Consider the following 25,061-nt stretch of genomic DNA (forward strand, 5'->3'; position numbering starts at 1 on the left):
GAGTTAGATGTTCTAAGAATTAGTGTACTCGCCACCTCATTCCACTGGTTTGAGGAGCTGCTGGAGGTTGTGACCAGAGCAGTGGCCGAATTAAACATTGAATTGCCATCAGAAAAGTAGAAAGTGCAGAAGAAAAGTAAACTTGATGAGCGCTCCCTGCAGTCTCGGTCACAGCCTTCACGTAGGTTTCTTTCCCAATCTCCATACTGAGGTATCGCGATCATGGAAAAGGCTGTTCTCGTCAAGATTATCGAGGCTTACTTTACATAATTATTCCTTCATCCTGGGCTCAAAAGAGAATGGCTGTGGGGTGATGCCGCGGGTTGAAGAGATGCTGCGTCAACCCTCAAAACTCCGATGCTGCCCAACAAACCTCTGCGTTGGCGGGCAAGGCATATATGACGGCGGGTCGGGCTGGTGCATGCCAGCATTCGATGGGCATCATGCAGGCATACCAGGCCAACCTCCTAAAAGATTTAGATGACAACGGATAGGTCGTGCTTGTATACATAATGGTGACATCACACCACCCTCCGGCAAGGTGCAACTTCACACTGTGACAGAACAACAGAGCAGGGGGCTTTGGAGGAGGACGAGGTGATAGTAAAGGGATGGTGAGAAGCAGACGATGAGTGATGATGGCAGGATGTGGCGAAGGGCTGGTGACGGCAGGATGACGAGACCACAGCAGCAATGATGGATAGTTCCTGATGGCACAGACCAAGAGCTCACCAATGTTGACAGCCCGCAGGGAAGACGAGGGAGGGAGGAGCCAAGATGTTGCTTGCTTGGCTGTCGACATCTGGGCGATGACCAATGGAAACACAGCCAGTGGATCCAATGGCGCAGACCAAGGGTCAAGGGAGCTGAGCGACATCGCCTGGGTCTCCGGCGACGAGCGTCGAAAGTGGAGGCAGAGTACCCAAGGGCTGGGTCGATGACGGTGTGATTACGGACAGAGGCGATGCCGATAGGAAATAGGAACTTGCTGCAGCCGAAGGGGTGGAAGGACGGAGCGCAGCGGATGGCTCGTAAGTAAGTAGCAGAAGTGATGTGACGACTGACCAAGGGGGAGCCGGTGGAACGAGGGAACCCGGAGGAGCCACTACGCTGAGCGTCTCTCCTGGAGCTGAAGATGGGAGGAGCCAAGATGGAGCAGATAGGTTGATGGGCTGAGATGAAGCGGAGGGATCTGAGACCGAAGGCCTCTTGGACAGGCGTTGCTGGTGGTTGCATGACCTGCGGCTCGACATCCTGGTAGGGCATCCCTAGAGGCGGCACAGGGCTGCAAACGTCCAGTAGCGATTGGGCTGGAGGACTGTCTGAGCTCTGTTGGAGAGGATGACCATAATTATGACACAGTCCACACAGGTTACCGCAAAGAATAAATTTATACCAATTCCAACTGACCGGATAAGGAGTGCAGGAGAAGGAACAACTTAAGTACTAAACACAAACAAGGATAATTAATCAAACACAGCTGACACATACAAACTAGTAATGACAACCATCAATACCAACATCAAACCAACACTTTGGACCAGCATGCAGATTTTGGTCTAATCTGGTATTTTACACTCTAGTGCTCTCATTTCTCAAAATATTTCAAAGTGCAACCTCTGGAAGAGACTCACATGCAACCCACGTGGTTTCACTTGAGCAGATCTCTCAACCACAGCAGGCCAAGTAAACATCTTCATGTGTTTAACATCGTCTGCGTCCCACTGCAGGTGTTTGACTGAGCGATGCAAACATCCGGTTGGAGGAGGCTTTCGTGCCACCCAGTTAGCGCTCTTTCTTCCTCAGGAAGAGGCTCAGTTATCTGCGTCTGTGATCACATCAGCTGCTGATCTGAAGTCAGCTTCATGCTTTTTTCAGATGGCTGTGTTGGGTCTATAGAGGCTGGTCCTGGATCAGTGCTGGAAAGTTTGACACCAAGCGTAGGTCGTGAGCTAACTGACACCAGATCACAAACACAACCGTGAAGTGCTTCTGTTTCTCTTGATCAACCATTTGAACCAAGACAAGATCTCTGAAAACACTGTGAACCCCTCATGCGAGATTAAAACAAGAAAATTTACATTCAAACAGTAAACATGTTTAAGATTCAGAGAATCTTTTTTAATGCCTGCTGCTGATATCTTAGATAGCTACCTGATGACCGATATAAAGCCAATCACGCTGTTTAAAGGGTTAGTTCGCCCATTTAAGACATGAAGTTGTATGCAATCCTTACCAGCACTATAGTGCATACACACTGACCCACTCTGTGGTCACCTCCCTGGTCAGAGTTTCCCGGGCCACAAAACTGTGCGTTTTTACGTGAAAAAAGTATTTGCGTTTCAAAGCTTGATTAATTTACATCACAAAAAACACTCCAGACAAAATTCATACCTCAGTTTTAATCGGCACTATTTTATTTCCATTTCTATCAATCCGCACTGCTGTCAACGTCAACAGTGCGCACGTTCAGATCTGCTGTTCCATAGTGTTTACACAATCGAATGACAACGACGTAAAAAGTAGAAAATTATCAATGGTGCGAACTTGTAAATTCCCAGGTTGTGACCACAAGAATGTGCCGGGATCACCGTTCAGATTCCATCGTTTTCTTTGTTTCGGATATAGCTATGAGACAGCTTTGGCTGGTTGCCATCGGCTACTCTGTGGGAGCTAAAATATCCAGAATCAAGGATTTTTGTGTGTGCAGTGCTCACCTCAGCGAAGACGATTACATCCCCAACCACATTCCGTCTGACATTGTGCTAAAATTGGTTTCATCATCAGAAGTTTCGTAGTCAGACATGTTGTCAGCGAGTCGCGCTATCAACAACAGATCGGAACGTGCGCACTGTTGACGTTGACAGCAGCGCAGATTGATAGAAATGGAAAGAAAATAGTGCCGATTAAAACTGAGGTATGAATTTTGTCTGGAGTGTTTTTTGTGATTTGTGAAATTAATCAAGCTTTGAAACGCAAATACGTTTTTCACGTAAAAACGCACAGTTTTGAGGCCCCGGAAACTAAACAGGACTATTTTCTTGAAAAACTTCCAGCGGCCAGAACTCTGACCAGGGAGGTGACCACAGAGTGGGTCAGTGTGTATGCACTATAGTGCTGGTAAGGATTGCATACAACTTCATGTCTTAAATAGGCAAACTAACCCTTTAATTTAAACATAAATAACACATGCAAAGAAACTTATAAGTTATTTTACATAATATTTGATAAAATAGTTGGGCATTAATTATTTGAAAGATATTAAGAACATTCAACATTTTTGATGGCAACTTCTGCATTGAATAATTCTAATTTTAGAATTATTCAATGCAGAAGTTGCCGTTAAAAATGTTAAACAGATTCATTTTATTAGGTTCTAAATCAAGTAAATATAACTTTTGAGTTCTTAGTGCATCCTGCTCTTATTGGCCAGATAAACTGGAAAAACCTACTGGAAAGAAAAACTTAACAGCCAATGCTGGTCATTAAAAACTGCCAAGAACCAACCACTAGAAGCAAACCCAGCAAGGATTCTGATGCTTAGAGCAGTTCAAATGTCACACAGCCACACAATCCATTCATGACACACTGAACAGCGCCATTGAGCCATGAACAACAGTAAATATCCTTTAACTGTTTATCTGTGAACCGGATTACAGTGAGCTTCAATATGCAGAAAGAATAAATCACACACATGACCCTTTTACAAACCTAACAAACAACAGCTCATTGTGTGCAGACTGTAGGACACTCTATCAGCTACAGTGTCTCATTGTGTACACAAACACACACAGACGGAGAAAAACATTCGCATCTGTTAATAAAGAATAGTCGCTGATGCTACACAGGCTTTGTACAGGAGAAGCATCTCCATGCTGTTCCACTTCCTGTCCTGGCACCACACACACACACTGTCAACACTCGGCACGCCACCCGACACACACCTCCTCCCTCCCTGCCGACCTTCACACACCCCTGGAGTCTCCAAGAAACCCAATGACCTGACAGACGGGGCCTGGTGGATATGTGCACACACACAGACCCTCCCTGTCTCCCTCAGGCAGACTCCTGTTGACATGCACTTCCCAAGCATAAGTAAAACAGCCGGATAATGAGAACGTGCTGAACAAACACACACGCACACAAGGGGAACTCCAGCTTATAAACTGTTGTTAGTCAGCCAGTTCCTGCAAACAGACCTTGCTTGTCTCTTCATAACACCAGCCAGAGTTCATCCAGGAATCTCATTATTTTGCAGTGAATCTGCAGTAGATTGAAGGAAGTGATCGAATGTGTCTGTCTGTGAACTTTAGATTTGACAGAGTTAGCAAAAGAGACACTGTACTTAGCTGCAGCTGTGAACATGGAGCAGAATGCTGCTCATGACAGTCTAACGATACAATCACTCATCCTCAGGATGTTATATCACATCAGTCTTCAAGCTTAGAGATTCGGGTCTTTTGAAGAACAAGTTAGACAGCAAGTTCTGACAGCTTCTGATGGAACGGACTGTCTCATTACACAATCCATGTGTGCAACAGGTTCCTCTACTGTGATATACAGGGACACTGACACCTGCAAATGTCAATATACATTGTGCTTTTACGTCTCAAGTTTTGAAAATCATTTGGGTTCAATCCAACTGTGGACATCCCAAATTAGCACTGCCTTTACAAAATAGAAGTTGGCCTATACTTCAAGTTTATTTTATTAAATAACCTTCAAGTATATTTTCCAAGTATTACGCATGTTATTCTCAATGCACTGTACTAGTATACATGTAAGAGCACTATTTCAATACTTCTTGGTAGGTAATACTGTGATACGTTTTAAAGTGCTTTCTTGTACTATTACTGTTTGGCTACACTTTTGGAAAGACTTTCTTCATTGCTAAGAAGTTATGAATTAGCCGGGTTGGTTTCAGTTTTAGCCAGCACTCCTTACTGTTGCAATAATGAGAATCACTCAGAACGATTTGTGAACTGTCCATTATTCAGAAAGAATAGTTTTGCTTACCCGTTTGACTGATTCATTGATAAGAACTGACTCAAACTCTGATTAATTTGTGAATCAGGCATCATTAGTTTTGATGTGACATTGTAATAGAAAATGTAATAGTGTACTCACAGCTCAAAACTGGGCCACACTATGAAAACGTATACAATTTATTTGTCATGTGAAAACAACTACTACACTTAACCCACACCTCCAAACCCACATACGTTTGAGACCAAAGATATGGAAGCCCCAAATCGAAAAAGAAGAGACTAATCAGGAGTCTGAGTGAACATGTCAAAACAAACAGCTGCTTCTGTGACTTCCTGTTTTTCTACAGCTATCCCATTCGTAACACCATTCACATAAATGGTCAAGCTGTACACTCATGTAATGGACAGAATGAGAACAAGAGCACGTACCAAGCAAATCATCCTGTTCCTCTCGTCAACACTGCAGCTGGTCCGATCTGGAAGGAAAATATTAAGACACATTAGCAATGCCATAATGCCATGCTGTCTGTCTGAGAAATGTCACATCCGACTGACTGCTAAACTGCAGTCAAGGAAAATAGTTGTGAAGGATAGATATGCATTACATTATATGTCCAAGAGAAAGTGTAATCAGACCATAGAAGCAGTTTACAGCAGATAGACAAATTGTCAACAAGTAAAAGTTGACTCTGCTTACTTTTTTAAATTAATTTAAATAATTAAATAATAATAAATAGATTAAAAAAAAATGTTTGTCCACATAACCTTCTGATCAAAATGAAATAACTTGTGCCACCTATAAACTGAATTTCGTGGGATTTTGTCTCTTCAAAAAACTTGTATTAAACGGCTTACTATATCTGGAGTACTTTAATGATGTATTTATGTATTTGCGTGAAAGTTGTGTGGACTGTTTTTAATGGATGGACAAAAGTGATGAGACTAATAAAATATAGGGCTGTCATGATTCTGAAATTTGCCTGACGATTATCGGTAGTGTAGGCAATTTTTTTAAGGGGCAATTTTAATAGGCAAGGAGCGACGCTACTCTTAAATCCCTACTCCTTACGCTACTCCTAAATCCTATGTCATACATCGTCAAGTGTTCCGCTTTTGGCGTAAATTGCCTTGCGTAGGCCGTCTGCCGTAAGCTAGTTATTTTAGTCGATAAAGTTTTAAATATGGATATTTTTCTTACACGAACGCATCGCTTCACTTCAGAAGGCCTTCATTAACTCCCCAGAGCAGTGTGGATTACTTGGATGGATGCACTTTTATGGACTTCAAATCACTGACATTATAAAGCTTGGAAGGCCCAGGATATTTTTTAATATAATTACAATTGTATTCATTTGAAAGAAGAATGTCATATACACCTAGGATGGCTTGAGGGTGAGTAAATCACTGGGTAATTAAAATTTTTGGGTGAACTGCCCCTTTAACCGTCTTACCCATCCAGTTAGCTTCAACTTGTCAATTCTGCCAAATGACAAATACCGCTACTCCCTCTGTACGCATTCTGAGCATTCTGCATAGGGCACAAACTACCACAGGGGGCACCATCCGTTAACATCCTGTTTCACTCAGAAATTAGCCACATTTCATCAGGACAATGACTGGTTGTACATGACTTTTTGTTTTGACTTGAAAACCGTATTCTCTGCTTTGTGTTTCCTCCAAATGAATCATGGGTTCATAGTGTGTACATTAGCCAGGGTGATTCAAAGTGGAGTTTTGGGAAGCCCATGTTATTAAGATTCCCATGAGCCTCTGCTGGTGGGAAACAGCACAATAAAATGTGTCTCACGAGAGCGCGCCAACCTCAGAGAGACTCACATCTGCATATGCATCTTGTTAGTCTCAAAGCCTCTACAATGCTGGGTTAGCAATAGCCCAGAAGCCGCTAAGAGTGCAAATAAGACAAAGATCTTGTTTTCGTCTCCATTGTGGCTCTTCTGTGTTTCTGCTCTTGTGGGGTCAGCAAGGACACGCTGATGCAGCACTGGTTTCTGAATTGGAGGGTGTTTTTGCTGTAACACTCAATAGCAGTGGAACCAGTTCAAATTAGCGGTGAGAGTTCTGCCGTGGATAAAACTGAAACCAGCTGTAGGGTAATTAAGCTAAATGGAAGATTAAAATTGCCTTTAAAACAATATTTCAACTTCTTCCCTCTTCAGTAACAGCAATAAACAAGAGGCCATCACAGGTTTTGAAATTTTTTAAGCATTTTAAAAAAGTGTTTTAAGCTCTGCATTAACAACCAAGTGAACTTCAGTTACACAGTTATTCCTGCTGGAATGAGAGTATGGTATTTATTAGTATTATAACTTTATGCTGACGAATCATAGAAATATAACATTTCTTTACCGTGTAAATCAGAAAATGTTGCAAACGTATAATGTGCATTTCAGACAGCCATTCGATGGACTTTAATGCACCAGTAGGGCCCTATTACATTTTTCCAAAAATCTTTTTTATTATGTTTTGATCTGTTTACATTTTTCTGGAACCCCTTTTAGTGGTTAACATTTGAAATCACCAACACAAACACGCCCCTACTCAAAAAGGATCACACCCATATCTTGATAGCTCCGCCCCCAAATTCACAAACATACAATTGGTGTTCCTCAAATGGAAGGCTGCATCTTACGAAGGCTGCATACCTCGGCTGCCCCGTCATCAAATGTGGCTGAAGGCCGTCTCAAATTGAAGGAGGAAGGCAGCCTTCGTTCCGTGTCCTTCATTCGGTCTGTTTTAAAAGATGCATCGGATGTATGCTTCGCAGCCTTAAATCACCCACAATCCTTTGCACACATTGCAATTCACAAAAATACTGACTGAAAATGAGTCTGAACTGATTATGAAATTAAAGAGAAATATAAAGTTTTCAGACATTAAAGCATAGATGTTGTCTTGTATTGTGTTGTAAATTAATCACAAAAACAATTATGTAAGCCACTGGGAGATCACAGACGGCTGTTATTCACTGAATTGTATTAATTGTATTAATAAAAAGCTAGTTAATATAAAGATTTGTAATACAAAGTGTTTTTCCAAAATTAAGTTTTAAAAGTATTTTCGTGCCTTGACCACTGAGTTGGGAACATATGTGACATAGCCATCCACTCTTACTAGAGCATTTCATTCTAGCGTTTAATTGCTGAGGAGAACTCTAGCTTACAAGCCTCAGAAGGACTGAATTGGGAAAGACACAGATTCAGTAGATTGAAACACGAAACACAGTCACCTCCCGCCTAATGAGCGTATATGCCCCTTTACTGCTGATTGGTTAAAAGTTGGGTATCTTTTTTTTTTTTCGATACCGGTGCCAAATCGATATACTTTTAAAACGGTACCGGTGCCTCACCCGATACTTTTAAAAAAAGAGAGCCTCAAAACGATGGTGAATGACATTAAAGAATGTTTTTTATTGAAAAAAAAGTCTTATAATTTAATATATATATATTGTAAATATATAAATGTAAGTAGTCTAAATACAAAACACAACAAATTTACATAACAAATTCACAATAAAACATGTGCAACCTAACCCAAATACAATAATTTAACACTAGATAACACTACAGTACTAATAACCGCAGTAGTCTGTATTCTTGGTATGCTACAAACCAGCTTTAAATTTCAGCAATTCTGTTCAGATTTTCTGCCTTCTCTGGCCAAAAACGACACCTCTCCTGACTTATTGCATGTCCTACACAAGGTGAGAATTATTTTAGAACACACAGTGACGCGAAACCCATCGTGGAAGAAGAACGCCGTCATTTACAACTGTGACAATAAGCGCTCAGGATCAACTGAATGCTGGATTTACAAAAGTTTGTGAGGTTCGCGGCTCTATTGTTGCAGTAAACTTGCACAATGTTCTTGAATGAATAATTTATTAGATGTACAAATCTGTTATTAAAAACGATAGAAATAAAAGGCATACAACATAAGTAAATCTTTTTTTTGTAAATACCATCAAATTTCTTTTAAAATCTATTTTTGGTGATTGTTTTTTACACAAACAAATTGGAAACTGCATCGCTCATTCTCAGAGACAAACATTTTCACATTGTGGAACTCGTTGGGCTCTACACCAGTCAGCGCTCTCAAACACTAAAGATTCTAAAGCTTATAGTTTTCCTGGATATCCAACTTCAACATGTTGCATGAGCTCCGGGAGATTGATCCTGACCTGCGTCAGCCGTGACTCCTGACTCAGTTGTGATGGAAGGTCAAGCACGGGGAATGTCAATATTTCCAATAGCAGAGACAAAGACATCATGACTATTTGTTCTTCTGATCCTTTCCCAGGCCTCCCTGCTGTGGAGCAGATATGCCATCAGCTGAACACTCAGCACTTCAGCACACATTCTTTCACACAGACTCCAGCACTCATGACGTTTCAAATGACTCATTCCAGTGAGGTGAACTAGAGTAACCGTAACCGCACACAAGGAGAGTTTCTCCCTGATTACACCAAATCTGAGACTCTAAAGAACTCTTTCACCAAACAGAAATTCTTTTGAGGTTATAGAGTATGTTAGAAAACACAACATGCCTTTGACAGTGTAATGTGAGAGCTGAAATTCTCAGACATGACATCAGAGGAATGGAATGTGCTTCACATGTGCCATCAGCAGGCCACTCTTAATATTCATATCCTCTTTATTTAAGGGGCACAGAGTGCCAAACCCCTTTAATTATGCTAATTCATAACAGTAATAATGACCTGAGCGATTCAAACACCTACGACCGGGTTCTTTAAAGGGTTCTGTCCGGCGCTTCATGTATAGAGGACTTTAGCGCCGGACAGATCCATGTTACATGGATCATCTTATGGATTTAGTTTTAATTCATTGATTTTGTTTGAATTCATTTTTAATTTGAAATTAAATGTTATGAATTAAACAGCTCGCAAACATACTTTATCACTAGAAACAAATCGAAATAACCCATTGTACATGTAACTTTTTTTGTAAGCATGTGGTAATGAGGGAGGAAAGAGTCACTGACTCGCAGAGAGTCCAGCCCCTGAAGGCCTGACCGAGGTCTAGCGACGTGTGATGAGTTTCAGACTGCAATATTTTTACATTCATATGCATGACTGACAGCACTCAAGCACATCTCCTTACGTAAGACATTACGTGCATATCCGGTGAAACCTTAAACTAAAAATGTTCTATCCTATAATGGGCCCCAAAAAGTTTGAGAACGCCTGCTCTAAAGTGACACCAATGTTCAGGAATGTAAGCAATGAACTCTGCTAAACTAGTCACACACAAAAAAAGTGTGCATTCTTATGATTGTTATGGTATTCTGCAGACAGTACAAAAAGACAACCTTTGAGTTGTTTTTCATTGAGTTGATCAGCGAGTCTTTGGTGTTACGCTATTTACACTAAGTACAAATAGTGATAGCTGCTTTTTACACTAAATTTAAAAATAGCAATAGATTATATTTACACTAAGTGAAAATAGCAGTTTTCTTTGCAATAAGTGTTAGTAGATGCTACTTATACTTATTATAAATAGTGGCAGATACTACTTGCACCTCAGTGTTGTTGTATTAAACGGTATGAAATGATAACAGTGTAATTTATTATATTTAGACGCGCGTGGGAAATTAAGTGGGATTTTTTTTTCCCACTTAAAGCAACGGAAATAAATGAAATACTCTGTCATTTATAGTTAATTATTCTATAAAAAAATAAAATAAAACAAGTAATAAAACAATTCTACTTTTATGACCCCTGGGCTGATTACCACATTCCTCCAATATTCAAATTATTTGTCCAACGCGTTTATTCTTAAATCACTCATATTGCCTTTACTGCATGACTACACCAAAGATTAAGAAGAAGAAAATAACACAGTGATGTTGTGTCCTCTCTGCTTCCAAGCTAAATCGAGTTCGACACCCCTGATTTAGTGCATTCATCTTTATTGGGCGGCAGACAGAACCGCTATAAACGAGACACTGGCTCGGCTACAGACATTCATTAATTCTGGAATGCTGACAGATCCAACATTCCAGTTGTTTGCAAGTTGTCTGTTCATGTCCTCTTCACTACAGAAAGAAAAGAGAACTTTAAAGTGCGGGATAGACAAAAAATCTCGCAAAAACTCATAAGGGATCAATAAGAAGTCAGGCTCATGGTTTGTCTCTCTTGTCCTCCTACCTCATCCTTCCTTACTGGCGGTTACAGTGGCCTGGTTTCCACCTCTGACCACAGACAGGCCCCGGGGTTCCTGTTTACTTGTGCCTGACATGAAAGGCTGTAGCTAGCAGGCCTGACACACACACACACAGAGTTCACACTGCAACTGCCTGCGAGCTGAAGCCTTTGCTAAACAACTGTGTAATAGGACTCAGTGTCGGTGCATAACAAAAAGCACCACGATCAGCCATTTCATATAAACATGAGATTTATCATCAGAGGAGCTTCCTGCACACTTCCTGTTTTTAAATAAACAAACTGGCTACTGAAGAGAAAATCAGTTGTTTTCCCTTGTTAGTTGTGATGCAATAGAAAAATTATCCTTTTTTTCAGATTTTTCACCTGGTTTTCCTAAAGCCAAATGGCCCAGCTCCCATCGGTGACTAGAGTCGGCCAAATCAAACATTCTTTACAAATAGGCACATCTCACGACTTCCCCCTCTGATTGGTAATGACAAAAAAAGGCATGAACAACACAAGCTAAGCAATTCACCAGCATGACCAGACCTACATGTTCATTCATATGCTAATGCAGACAGTCAAAAGAAAACAAATATTGCACGATTTATCAAAGGTTCGTTAAAAAAGGGTGAATAATAAAAGTGCTTATAGAGCAAATTCTTCAGCAGTGTTGTTTTGGAAGAATTCTTTACATTAATTTTTACCATAGCGATTTTAGCGAGTCTTTGTTAAAGGTGTCATGATTCTGCCCTTGGTTTTCTCTAGTCTTGAGGCAGGATCATGACAGACCCATGTTTTGTGTGCAAGCTTGGTTTGGGCCATGTGCTTGTGTTGTCTCGTTACGTAACCCCGCCCCCTTGTTATCCTCGTCTTGTGATTATTGTCTAGTCAGTTTCACCTGTCTTCGTCATTAGTGTTCCATATATAATCCCCATGTGTTTGCTGTCCTGTGCCGTTTCATCCTACCAACCTCATAACAGAATGAACCGGCCACGAAGGAACCCAGCAGACAGCATGTCCTCCCGGCTCCGGCTACAACCGGAACAATGGTGGTTGTCAGCTCCCACCGACAGAGAGAGGGTCAACTGTCCGGTCCCGTCCGAGGGTGAGTGGATCCTGAGGAATTATGCCCGACTCTGGGATCATTTCTCCAAGGAGGATCCGCAGACTTCTTCCTCGGGATCTCCACCCTCTGCCTGTGATCCCGGAGGGTCGTGTTTTGGCCGTTGTTTCGCAGGGGAACCAGGCCAGTCCCGCCGCGACTCCTGAGACACCTTCCACGTCCATCAATCTTCATGGTAAGCGTGGAAGGCACATGTCGTGGGAGTCAGCATCGGAGTCTTCCTGCTCGGAATCCTCCTCGCCTGCTGTGAGTTTCCCAGTTCCTGTAACGGTTCCTGCTTCACCTCCCTCTCCGGTCCCCAGTCTGGCCACAATCTCCGCTCCGCGTCCCAGGAAGAAGAAGAGGAAGAAGGGAGCTTCTGGTTCTCCATCTCTACCTCCCCCTGAGTCTGCGATGGCTCACCAACCCGCCGCTGAAGTCATAAACGCTGTTCCTGGCCCTGCTGCTGTAAGCGCGGTTCCGGTATTTGCAACAGGAAACACAGGTCTACAACCTGCTGCAGAAAGCGCTGGTTCCCAGTCGGCGTTGGGGAGATCCATTCCAGAGACTAGCACAGTGAATGTCGTCTCTGAGTCTTCAGTCGTGTCTGCTGAGGAGAGAGCAGCGACCGATTCCGCTGCAAAGGCTGTGATACAGTCCGTATCAGCTCGTCAGGAGATGCCAATCATCCTCGCTGCCAGAACCCTGTGCGAATATTTATCCCGTCTTGCCAGAGTTCTCGATGTCCAGTCTTGTCCCCTGTCCCTGTTCCAGATGCTCCAGAGAGCACCGTTCCCAGTCCAGTTACCGTAAGCAATGATCCCAAGTCTGCTACACAGAGCGCTGAGAGCGCTGCACCCACGCCAGCCGCTGAGAGCGCTGCACCCACGCCAGCCGCTGAGAGCGCTGCACCCACGCCAGCCGCTGAGAGCGCTGCACCCACGCCAGCCGCTGAGAGCGCTGCACCCACGCCAGCCGCTGAGAGCGCTGCACCCACGCCAGCCGCTGAGAGCGCTGCACCCACGCCAGCCGCTGAGAGCGCAGCACCCACGCCAGCCGCTGAGAGCGCAGCACCCACGCCAGCCGCTGAGAGCGCAGCACCCACGCCAGCCGCTGAGAGCGCAGCACCCACGCCAGCCGCTGAGAGCGCAGCACCCACGCCAGCCGCTGAGCGTGCTGCACTCAAGCCGGCCGCAGTTAGTGCTGTTCCTGAGTCTGCAACATTCAACGCCTCTCCTGACTCTGTGGTGAGGAGTGTCGCTTCTTCTTGGGGAAGCCTTGACTCCGATACGGCCTCTATGAACCCTGTTCCTGGTCCTGCTTCCTTTCCACCTGTCAATCCCCTTGTCTCCGCTCCGTTGCCTGCTGCTGCAGTCCCCACTGTCCCCGGTCTTCCATTTGTTTCCCCTGTCATGGCTCAACCCCGGACTGTTTCCCCCAAGACATCTCCTCGTGTGTCTCCAGCCAAGTCCTCCCGGATTCCCCGTCCTCAGCCCTCGTCCCAAAGACCCAAAACCCCCAGTCCTCCTATCCACCCTGAACTGCCCCCTAAGGACTTTGCGTTTCCCCCACCTCCTCTGCCTTGTTTATTGTTTTTGATTTTGCACCCCAACCCTGTAATTGTTTATTCATGTATGCCTTTGCTGTTGTTCGTCATGTTTTGTTGGTTTGTGTCAATGTCTCAGTCTGTCATGTCCCATGTTTGATGTCCCCTTAAGGAGCGGCTACCAGACGGTTCTGTCATGATTCTGCCCTCATGTCCTTGGTTTGCTCTAGTCTTAAGGCAGGATCATGACAGACCCATGTTTTGTGTGCAAGCACATGGCTTGTTTGGGCCATGTGCTTGTGTTGTCTCGTTACGTAACCCCGCCCCCTTGTTATCCTCGTCTTGTGATTATTGTCTAGTCAGTTTTACCTGTCTTCGTCATTAGTGTTCCATATATAATCCCCATGTGTTTGCTGTCCTGTGCTGGTTCATTGTCAAATTCTGTGTCACACTCGTGAGTACCTTGTCTGTGAATGTCTTAAGAAGAAGTTTGTTTTGTCTAGTTATTTACCAAGTCCTAGTTTAGTGTATCCCTTACCTGTCTATGTTTTGCCCCCTCGTGGGTTTTGTTTTCTGTTTTTGTCTTGAATAAACCCCTGTTTGAGTTATCTGCTGTCTGCGATTGGGTTCATCCTACCAACCTCATAACAAAAGGGGTTATTATGAACCAAACCAATCAACTATAAGCTTTAATCACAACATTACAACATTACTTCGATTTGAAGCAAAAGCATTTGAGAACTGACAAAAAGACAAAGATATAAGACTGTACCAAACGGGATTGACAAGACTTCCCATTATTTATGACACAACGCTTCCCCGCATTGATGAGTTTTTCAAGCTTTCCATATTTTTACTGTTATATGGTAGGGGGTGCTGTTACAAATCTTCTAAAGGGAGTATAGCGTCTTCGGATCCAAAAACAAGAGAATAATGCGGTTTCTGAATACACAATTTTAGCCCGATTTTGGCAAAATCCATTTTACGTTAGTTGTCGTTGGGATTCATAAATGACAATGGGCCTCGGGAGGCAATAATTAATAATTTGATCTTGTATAGTGTGTCATAAGCTGCCTTTCCACTGCACACAACATTTGCACACGATTGTCACATTTCGCCCCCTAGTGGCAGCTGCACAGAACTTTGAAATTGGTCGTGAAGGAATCGTTACCCTCAGCTTATTCACCATGGAAAAACAGCTGTCGTTTGTCGTGTGCAGTGGAAAAGCGGTTTGAACCCGGCATAAGATGATCTGCGTAAACCAGAAGGAGTGCATAGAAAACTGCTTATACAGTTAAGCTAATGTGCTCATCAAACATTCAACAGCATATAAATCAAAACTGCCTAACGTTGCCAAATGAGATGTCGAACCCACAAAGAGGCAGTGTTGGGGAAAGTTACTTTTAAAAGTAATGCGTTACAATATTGCTTTACTACTTTTGGATTATTTTTTCTCACCTGGGCTGGGCTTGATTGTTTGTTTTTTATTAACAAAAAAGTAATATTATTAGCAAATGTAAAGGCCCTTTCACACCAAAACTAAAATGAATTAGCCTCAGGCTGAATGAAATGCAAATTCGTATCTGTACATTAGAAGGTGCAGCTCAAACAAACCTTTCAGCTCTGCTGTCATACTGGATTGCAGAAGAATAGGTCTCAGGAGAAGAAAGTTTAACACTCTCTTCAACAGTAAAAATAATGAAATAATTGTTGCTTATTTGTATTCTTGAATTAGATCATCAAAAGTCAGCAGCAAAGAAATTGTTAACTCTTTTCCTTTTATTGATGTAATTTTATGTCATTCGTCGTGAGACAACGCCATTGAAGGAATTTTTCGACCTTCCGGTTTCACATTATAAGGTAGGGCGATATTACCCATCTTCTGACGGATTACAGAATCTCCGGATCAAAACAGACAAAAAGCAGAAACAAGTGATAAAAGCATTTCTTATGCATGTTGTAGTATTTTTAGAGGCTATTTTCTCTGCTTTTTCTTCAAAATGTTGCCTTTTTTTATGAAACTTAACCCACATTCAAGTGTTAATAAAAAAGAATCCAAGAAACTACAATCAGTTTTTATTTTTATTTTTTAAAGCAGAGACTCTGTTCTTTCATTTGATAAAGCCTATTGCATGTTCAGATATTCAAGCAACAACATATTCTAGGGACCATTACATTTTTGTGAAAATTATCAAAAATACTAGTGGTCGCTGGAAACTTTTAAAAAAGAATCTGGCGGGGAAAGAGTTAATAAAGTGAGATTATATACAAAGTATATTAGTGTAATATAACATTTAGTTATTGCAGGTTTGAGTAATATTCTGAGTTTCCATGTCAATGTTGTGTCAATGTTCCATGTCAAATACTGCTACGCTATATTACTGCTAATATTACTGCTAATATTACTGCCCTATATTACACGAGTATCATTGCTCCTACTTACTAGTAACTGCATAGCAACGCACTAAAAACTCCTCTGAACACCCTGTCATTATGGTGCAGAGTATTGTATGACCAAACACATTTCCCTCAGCTTCATTTTTAACTGACACATTCACATACAGTGTGCAGTTGTCATCAGTTTTTAAAAATGGTAAAATACTAATGTTAAAACACTGATATCTTGACCGGTGCACAGCTCTCTTGACCTGATGGCAGCGGGCCACTGAGCGCAGGACAGCGGTGTTTTCCGAATGATGTGATGCTGAAGGAATGTGCCCTCTGACCCAGATCTGCCTTTATAAAGGGATGTGGAGTGGCCCGGAGAAGAAAGCCCAGTGTTTAGGACCCCTGCAGTCCATCCCCACTCTTCTCGAACACTGCACTGTTTTAGTCCACCCTGTGTTAACACCCCCCTTCAGCTCGCACAGACGCTGTCTTTCTCTTCCTCTGCCCCTGCAGCTGCAGCTTCCTTTATGTAATCACCTCGGAGACACACTGCCACTGCGCGAGGCCTTTATTGTCCGGCAGCGGAGAGGGCCGCCCCAAATAGTTGCAGTCCTTGGACGAGTGGTCTGCTGTTAGAGTAAGTGTGGATGGAAAATAGACAGCGGAGACCACACTTGAATACTGATGACAGATGAACAGGTGCACCTTCACACACACACACACACACACACACACACACACACACACACACACACACAGGTCAGCGAGTACAACGGGGGGGAAAACAGCAGAGTAACTTGAGGCATCATCAGTTTTCATCAGCAGTGATGTGAAGCTTACTGTTTTAAATGTGCAGATTTTTGAAATACTGTAAAGGGCATGAAATGTTCCATAAATTAAATAATAATATGAATCATGAACTCTAATAGTTAAAGTTGTGTTCTTTTGCAGCCTACGTGAGACAAAAATATTAGTTTGTTTCTCAGTTCAGGCCTCTTGAACAGTGGCTACTCAGACGTTTGATTATCAGCATTAAAGATGAGAAAAACATATTTAAAAAATATGCTTTAAATCAGGCACTTACACATTTACTGAAACATTTGATCACTTAAAATCCCTCGTATGAGATCCACCCTTAAGAAAAAGAAGTATACTTCAAGTTTATTTTATGAAGCATACTTAAGTAAAGATCAGGAATATTTTGAAGTATACTTTATGTAGTAAGTACACTAATGCCAATAATGATAATAATAATAATTTGTTACATTTATATAGCGCTTTATCTGAGACCTCAAGCGCTTTACATAGAAGGGGGGGAATCTCCTCAACCACCACCAATGTGCACCATCCACTTGGATGATGCGACGGCAGGCATATTGCGCCAGAACGCCCACCACACACCAGCTTACTGGTGGAGAGGAGACAGTGATGAAGCCAATCAGTATATGAGGATGATTAGGAGGCCATGATGGACAGAGGCCAAGGGGCAAATTTGGCCAGGATGCCGGGGTTACACCCCTACTCTTTTTCGAAGGACATCCTGGGATTTTTAATGACCACAGAGAGTCAGGACCTCGGTTTAACGTCTCATCCGAAGGACGGCGTGACCAATGTACTAGTAGTAAACTTAGTAGTACTAAAATACTGCTTGAGATTAAATTGGCCCACTTTTTATTATATCAAACTACAGCCTACGTTTCTCATTTGTACTGCATCTGTACTACAAGTGAACTTATAATGTACTAGTAGTTACTATTTGAATACTTGTAGTAGCTACATGTAATACTTGTACTTGCAGCAATGCTTCTATCACTTGTTTCTGCTAGAAGATCTGTAATAGCATCTCCTACTGTATAAGAGTGAAAACATGGATTGCCGGAAAAGTAAATTCCTCTGTACACTACCAGTGACTAGCCTACATAAAAATACTCAGAATTAGGAGCAAATCTGTTTTCTGTATAAATCAATATTTGTAAGTATACTTAGTCTTTTGATTGAGATATACTTAAAAGTATAATTATTCATAATCCAAATATACTTAGACCTTTCTGGCAGTATAAGTCTTAAGTGCAATTTTAAGTATATTTCTGAGAAGTACATGAAATATATTTTCTGAGAGGTACATAAAAAGTAGACTTTTAGTTTAAAATAAGTATAATAGCACACTTGCACAAACTTATTTTCCGTAAGGCCAGTCATATCAGCAGTTTTTTTTAACAGTTGCTTTGAAACTTTTTAGTTGGATGTTTGTCTTTTTTAAAATTTTTATGATTCAGAACTTTCAGAGAACATTCAAAAGTATCGTTTCCATAATGTTTGCAAAATCGAATGTTACCTTAGCTTTCGCATAACCAAGAATTTATTTATTTATAAAAATTTTGGGGGGTGTTTTGAACATTCAGATAATATTCAGAAATAACATTTTCACTTTACATTTTACTCAGTATCCGCACTGTAAATCGTGCATTTCACAATGGCATAACTGAAAACTTTTGTGTGATTCTGCATCCATAACACTAGGAGTCAGTCCAAGATGACTTTCATATCTGCCAGTGCAAATTAAACTAAATCATTATTGACTACACCTATAGTTATGAATCACTTGGCAACTTTTTTCCTGAAACCCCGGTATATACCTTGTAAACGTTTTTTTTTTTTTTTTCATCATTTTTGTGTGCAATACGAATCAAGACGATATGAAACTGCAACTAGTATTAATATATAACGTTAAATATCTATTTGTAACGGCTCCAGGAACTCTTGTTGTGATAGTTCCTGTTTCCCTGCTCAGTTTAGTTTTGGTTTCCTGGGTTACTGATTATGTCCTCTTATTTTTCCATGGTCACTTATGATTTGCACCTGTTATCTTCAGTCCCTTGTCGGTTCTCGTTTGTAATTGATTGCGGTTGCGGTTCTCCTACGTTTATTCCTATGTTCTCCTGAGTGTTTGGATTATAAATAAATTTATTTTTTGTATCCAATCATTTGTCTACATGTATGTGTAAAATATTAGCATCCACACCAAAGCACGGTAATGTTCCTTTTATTGTAAGGTCATTTGTTTGATTTGTTTTTTTAAATCTCTTGAATGAATGATTCAATGATGCATCAAATAAATTTTAACGGTCAACGGTCGTCACCTGGCAACACACTGTAATAGATACAATCATTAGTTTCAAAGGTCATTCACTCATTTTGATTGCAGCTGCAATATCAGTTTATGTCAGGACTATAAACTTTTATCCCAATACGTTCATTATTGTTTGTTTGTAGTTGAAAAAACACTGTTTGTGAAGCTGTTTCAAACATGACCGCTGTTCTCTTTGGGTCAGCGGCAGCGCGAAAGCAGCTTTAAATATTCCAGTGTGATAGTAATTTCAAATGTTTAATGGACAGAGGAATAATTGTCATTTATCTATAAGATCACGTGTTTGAATCGAGATCACAACCTTTTAATTTATAATCGTGCATACAGGCTCATGTATTTTTTATGTCATATTTGTACCAGGCCAGGGCGACCCCGCTCCCACTTCTGTGATCCATGGAGTTACATGTAATGTAGCTCAGCTGTTTCTCATAATAATATGAATTCTTCCAATACAACACTGCTCTAGACAGCCAAGCACTCCTCATCTGCCCCAGAGTTCAGCTGTTTCATCTGTCACACTGGTGCCTTAATTCTTCAGAATGTGATAGTGCTGTAATGTGGTCTTTGTGCTGTAATTTACACACAGTGACTCCAGTGTTTGCAGCAGTCTGAGGAAGAGGAGAGTGATCTGTACACAGCTCCTGGTCAGGCCTGTGAATCTGAAAGAGAGGCTTTGTCTGCCATACGCAGCAGTGCTGAAACCGAGCACTCACAGATTACAGGCTAAAGACTAACTGCATGAGAAGCCCCTTCATCGCATGAAATGTCACCGCGGCTCTGCAATGCAGGCAGTGCTGAACAGGGATGGTCACAGAAACACACAGAACATGGCAGCAGCATCTCCTGAACTCACCTGAGAGAGGAGCCGCAGTCAAGATCGTACGTCATTACAAACTCACTTGTGAATGTCACATTTCAGAATTTAGACTGAACTGCTTTTTTAGTGAAGAACTTTGGATGGATAAACAGATTTTAGATTTCCTATTAAAGTGTCAGCCATGACAATATATGAAGACTTCAGATGCAAAAGCCTCTAAGTGCCACCTGAATTTTTCTTCTAAAATGAGCATTTTTATCAAGCTCGTATATTTAAGTCCAGTAATTTCACTTTAATGACAATTATTATAGGTCATTTTCATTTCATTGCCATTAAAGGGCACCTATTATGGAATTTTGAAATTTACCTTTCATGTAGTGTGTAACATAGATCTAAGTGAACAAAAACATCCTGCAAAGTTTGAAATATGTTATTGTCTTTCAAAAGTAAGAGTCGACTCAGAGTCATTTTTATGAATCGTTAGAAGACCGAAGCTTTTTCTCTGACTAGATGACGTCAACTTGTCAAGTTATTTGAATACGATACGCCCACTTTTTGCGCTCCAAGGCCAGGGAAAATATCATGGCGACGAGACGCTGTGTTCTGAAGTGCGACTCAAAAGCCAACTTTTTTCATCTGCCCAAGGAGGAGCATTTGAAGACTAAGTGGCTACAATTCATATAACTATACCACAGAAGTATAGTCCGAGCCTTGTGCTTTGTTCGCGCCATTTTGAAGACGATTGCTTTACCAACTTAAATGCAATCAAACTTGGATTTGCGAGCCGGCTGATATTGAAGGAAGGTTCAGTTCCAAGTGTATTTGCATCAGCTTCCTCCTCCGTATCACAACCTGTAAGTGTTATTAATAATTGTTGCTTTTATGTTTTATGTAGCATGCTTAATAATTATTTTGTTTGTTTAGTAAGCACCGTTTAGCTTAGGTCTTCAATGACAATTGTATTGATATATGTGAAGTGTTTGTCGCTGTTTTCGGAGTTGTCTTAAAGAATAGAGTAATACCTCGTAGTAACGTAACTGCATTTTTTTATATATTTTTTTTGTAAAAACGTTATGTTTATGCATCGGGCTAATGAAAACAAAGACTGATTGTGCTTTTACAATATGAACTCTGGGCTATGCTTGCTAACATAACATTAAATTCTTTATCTTATTTTTATTTTTTTACTACAAACTAAAGCAGTGGACTATAATCATTATTATAACAAAATTGAATTGATAAAAGCATCATTGTACTCCGTGTTAAACAATAAGTATTATCTCTGTAAACACTGCTGGGTCATCTGACCAATCGCAGATTAGCGTCGCGCAAAGGAGGGGTTTGGAAAAACGAGTCGTTGAACGAATCATTTGGGAGTCGGTGAGCAAATCAGGTAAAAATAAATGCATATTATACGACAACAAAAGTGTTTTTTGTCATTGCATGCATGTAAAACTGTTGTTGGGGACTCCCTAAACAACATTAGGAACATATTAAATGTCATAATAGGTGCCCTTTAAATTGAAATAACTGAACATAAACATACAAGCTTGATAAAAATGGTCATTCTAAAAGAAAATTTCAGATAGAGAAATTTCAATAGAGGCTTTTGCATCTGAAGTCTGTGTGTGTGTGTGTGTGTGTGTGTGTGTGTGTGTGTGTGTGTGTGTGTGTGTGTGTGTGTGTGTGTGTGTGTGTGTGTGTGTGTGTGTGTGTGTGTGTGTGTGTGTGTGTGTGTGTGTGTGTATGTGTGTGTGTGTGTGTGTGTGCTGATATTTCAAATGTGGCCCATTTGGTTTCAGAATGAGAATTCAGAAAATTTAGAGTGCGTGTATGATTAAGCTTTTAGCATTGAATGTAATATAATTAATTCACAAAACAAGTTTGTACTCAGGCATGAAAAATTTACAACAACAACAAATGTAAAAAAATGATTTCTGTTTAGTGCATCTGAGCTGTGATAAAAACAGGTCTCATTCAGCAGCATCATTAGTGTTTATTCTGTTGGTACGTCTTATGTCTTTTTTGAAGTGTTTTGTTGTTGTGTTTTTGAGTGTGTCTGTTGCAGGAGAAGGTCTGGCCTGCACTCAAGCCAGCAGAGATCCTGGTTCCGGTGATAAGACCACCCAAAACACACTATCAAAGCCGAATCCTTCTTTATAAAACTTGCTTTTGTTCAATTCGATTTACAATTCTTAGCATTACTTTTGCCTTCTGTTATATTGTGTAAATATTATCTGTAAATACTCAGTTTAAGGGAAGTAGGGAGTGTGTTGTCATTTTTATTGCATATATAATTTGTTCTATGTTTTGGATTAATGTAGATAGGAAAGGTGCGTCATATTTTGTTTTTTCTTTATTTTTATTTTTTTGTTATTTTGGACTTTTCCACTCCTGAATTGAATCCCTTTGTTTCAGGTTTTCACTATATTTTTGTTAATAAATCTACTTTTGTTAAACATTGTCTTTGTGAGTGAGCGCACATTCATTTATGTTGCGACTGGCCCTAGTAACACTGTTCATTTTACACTTTCATAACCTTATAAAATGTAATATATATAGACAACACTTAATCTCAAATCACATTCATGAAAGCAAACGTTTATAACAAAAACCTATGGAGCTCTGAAGGTCTTAACTAAGGAGTTTGTTTTTAATCAGTTATGAAAGAGGTGTAGAGAAATCCAGGGATTTTGAAGCTGTAAATTGGGATGTCTTCCATGAGCGTCTAATTGCATGCCTGCTGTTGTCAAGGCATGGAAGGTGACAGCAGGTGAAAGCCAGTCATGTTTTTCAGGGGTCTGGAATTTAAATGTGCCTCTCTCTCTCTCTCTCTCTCTCTCTCTCTCTCTCTCTCTCTCTCTCTCTCTCTCTCTCTCTCTCTCACACTCACACTCACACTCACACACACACACACACACACACACACACACACACACACACACACACACACACGAGTGTGAGTGGCAATCAAGCTTCTCTCGGGATGAGCGCGGTCTGCACTCACGCATTCTCTCTGTCCCTGCATGTCAGTCACTGTCAGAGTGTCAATTGTGCCAGGAGCGTCACGCCTGATTATATATTTTGATTTTTTATTTAAAAACTCATCCATTCCTCAAACCACCAAGGTCATTGTTTCACCAAACCAGTGCAAGTGCTCCGGCGCACAGTTGAAAGGCACATTATAGCTCTGGGTTCAGAGAAGTCTCCACTAAATATCTTTCAGTACAGACTCACATGCACATGTGATCCGTCAGGAAAATGTCTCATCATACGACCTCTCAGTTGATTCTGTTTTTAATGCTAATATAACGTATTGCAAATCTCAAGGAGATGTTGACCATAGCCTGATGGTTTGTGCCAGCACTTTCTATAGAATAATTGAAAGAGGAAAGTGCATATGGAATAGCTCAATAATAATAAACATTTATATTGCTGATTTATATGGAAAAATCTACACGCTGGTTCCTACGATCACACTGCAATAGAAATACATAATGTGGACACGCATGACGGCACTGCTCTCGCTGGAAATGTGTGTATTCATCACTTGGCCATTACATTGAAAGCTAGCAATAGTGTCGATTTTTGTGAACAGCAAAACCTTTTATCTTAATCTGCATAGATGATGTGAGAATGTACATGCTCCGGTTTCAGTCAACAGTGTGTCTTAGCTTGGATGTTTCATAGAATCAAATAAATATATGTTTATACAGGCGCATGTATTTATTTATTTCTCAAGAGTAACCAAAATAATGCACTTGTTTTTTCCTCAAACTGCTGACTCTGCAAATCAATGCAGAGAACGGCACTGAGGGCCTGTCAATCCTCTAATTCAATTCAAAATCTATTTTCGATTCTTCTAAATCAATCCGCCTCAATCCAATATTGCACTCAATAAAGCTTCGGTCACAGCTAGTGTGTTGTGGAGAAGGGCTCTTTGTGAAACAAAGAATTCAATCAATCCAATGAAAGCTTTTTAAGAATTTCACCAGTATGTGAACGACACAATATCAAAAACCGTTACAGCAGATCTGCATGAATACTCAAACTTGGCCGTTACTCCGGATACAGGTTCATTCTACACTGTTAACTTTTAGGCATGAATTTATATGTCTTTTCACATCAGTGGATGCAATTACGTCAGTAAATAAGTCGGCTCTGCAGTGCAATAACACTGGAGGGGAACAAGGACTGCAGAGGAAGGCGGACGCCCACCGCAGTGCTGAGAGGGGGGACCGCTCCCTGTCTCCAAATGGAAATTAATCCCCCAAAAAACAAGCTCATCAGTATTCTGCTCACACAGCCTCCAATCGTACAGGAGGGCGGTGGGAAGGGTGCAGGAGAGTCCTGACTGACTGCAAGAGCACTCCCGACACCCAAAATGTGCCTATTCTTTCTTCCTCCAACTTCATTACTCGCTATATGTGTTTCGACGGCATTTCGGAACGATTCCCTCTTTTAGCAAGTTGTTTTTTACCTTGAGAATCAAACAGGAATGACGGGCGTCCTTGTGTCTGTCTGTCAGACGGCTTTAAAGAAAAGCCAATCCACCAGAATAAATTATGTGGACATTATCATAACAAAAAAAGATCCATCCAATCCAGGATAAATTGCTTCATGCTTTCAGGCGCCTCAAATTGCCCATATGACAAGTTGTTGTTGTTTTTTCTCCATGGACGTGAATATATTATTTTTGTCTTACACCTACATTTAAATGGGTGGAAGAGGAGTAACATGGCTGCATGCTACTGATACTGTACATGTCAACCAAACACACTTCTCTTACACATGAGATTTACTACCTCCTTTTATGTAAATCGGACTAAATTGTGGTGGATGAACACTTGAGGGAGTTGGGGGAGGTTAATTGTGATTGGATGACAGT

General features: G+C 41.0%; 1 long non-coding RNA gene across 1 annotated transcript in view; it reads right to left on the bottom strand.

Annotated features, from left to right (window-relative positions):
• Positions 1–25,061, bottom strand: part of LOC307005066 — a 141,892-nt gene that overhangs the window by 46,667 nt on the left and 70,164 nt on the right. Inside the window, exon 4 of the long non-coding RNA XR_013799212.1 lies at positions 5,418–5,464. This is a non-coding gene — a long non-coding RNA (uncharacterized lncRNA). The remainder of the gene's footprint in view (positions 1–5,417; positions 5,465–25,061) is intronic.

This window comes from Phoxinus phoxinus (assembly GCF_949152265.1).
Source record: "Phoxinus phoxinus genome assembly, chromosome: 10".
Lineage (NCBI taxonomy): Eukaryota > Metazoa > Chordata > Actinopteri > Cypriniformes > Leuciscidae > Phoxinus > Phoxinus phoxinus.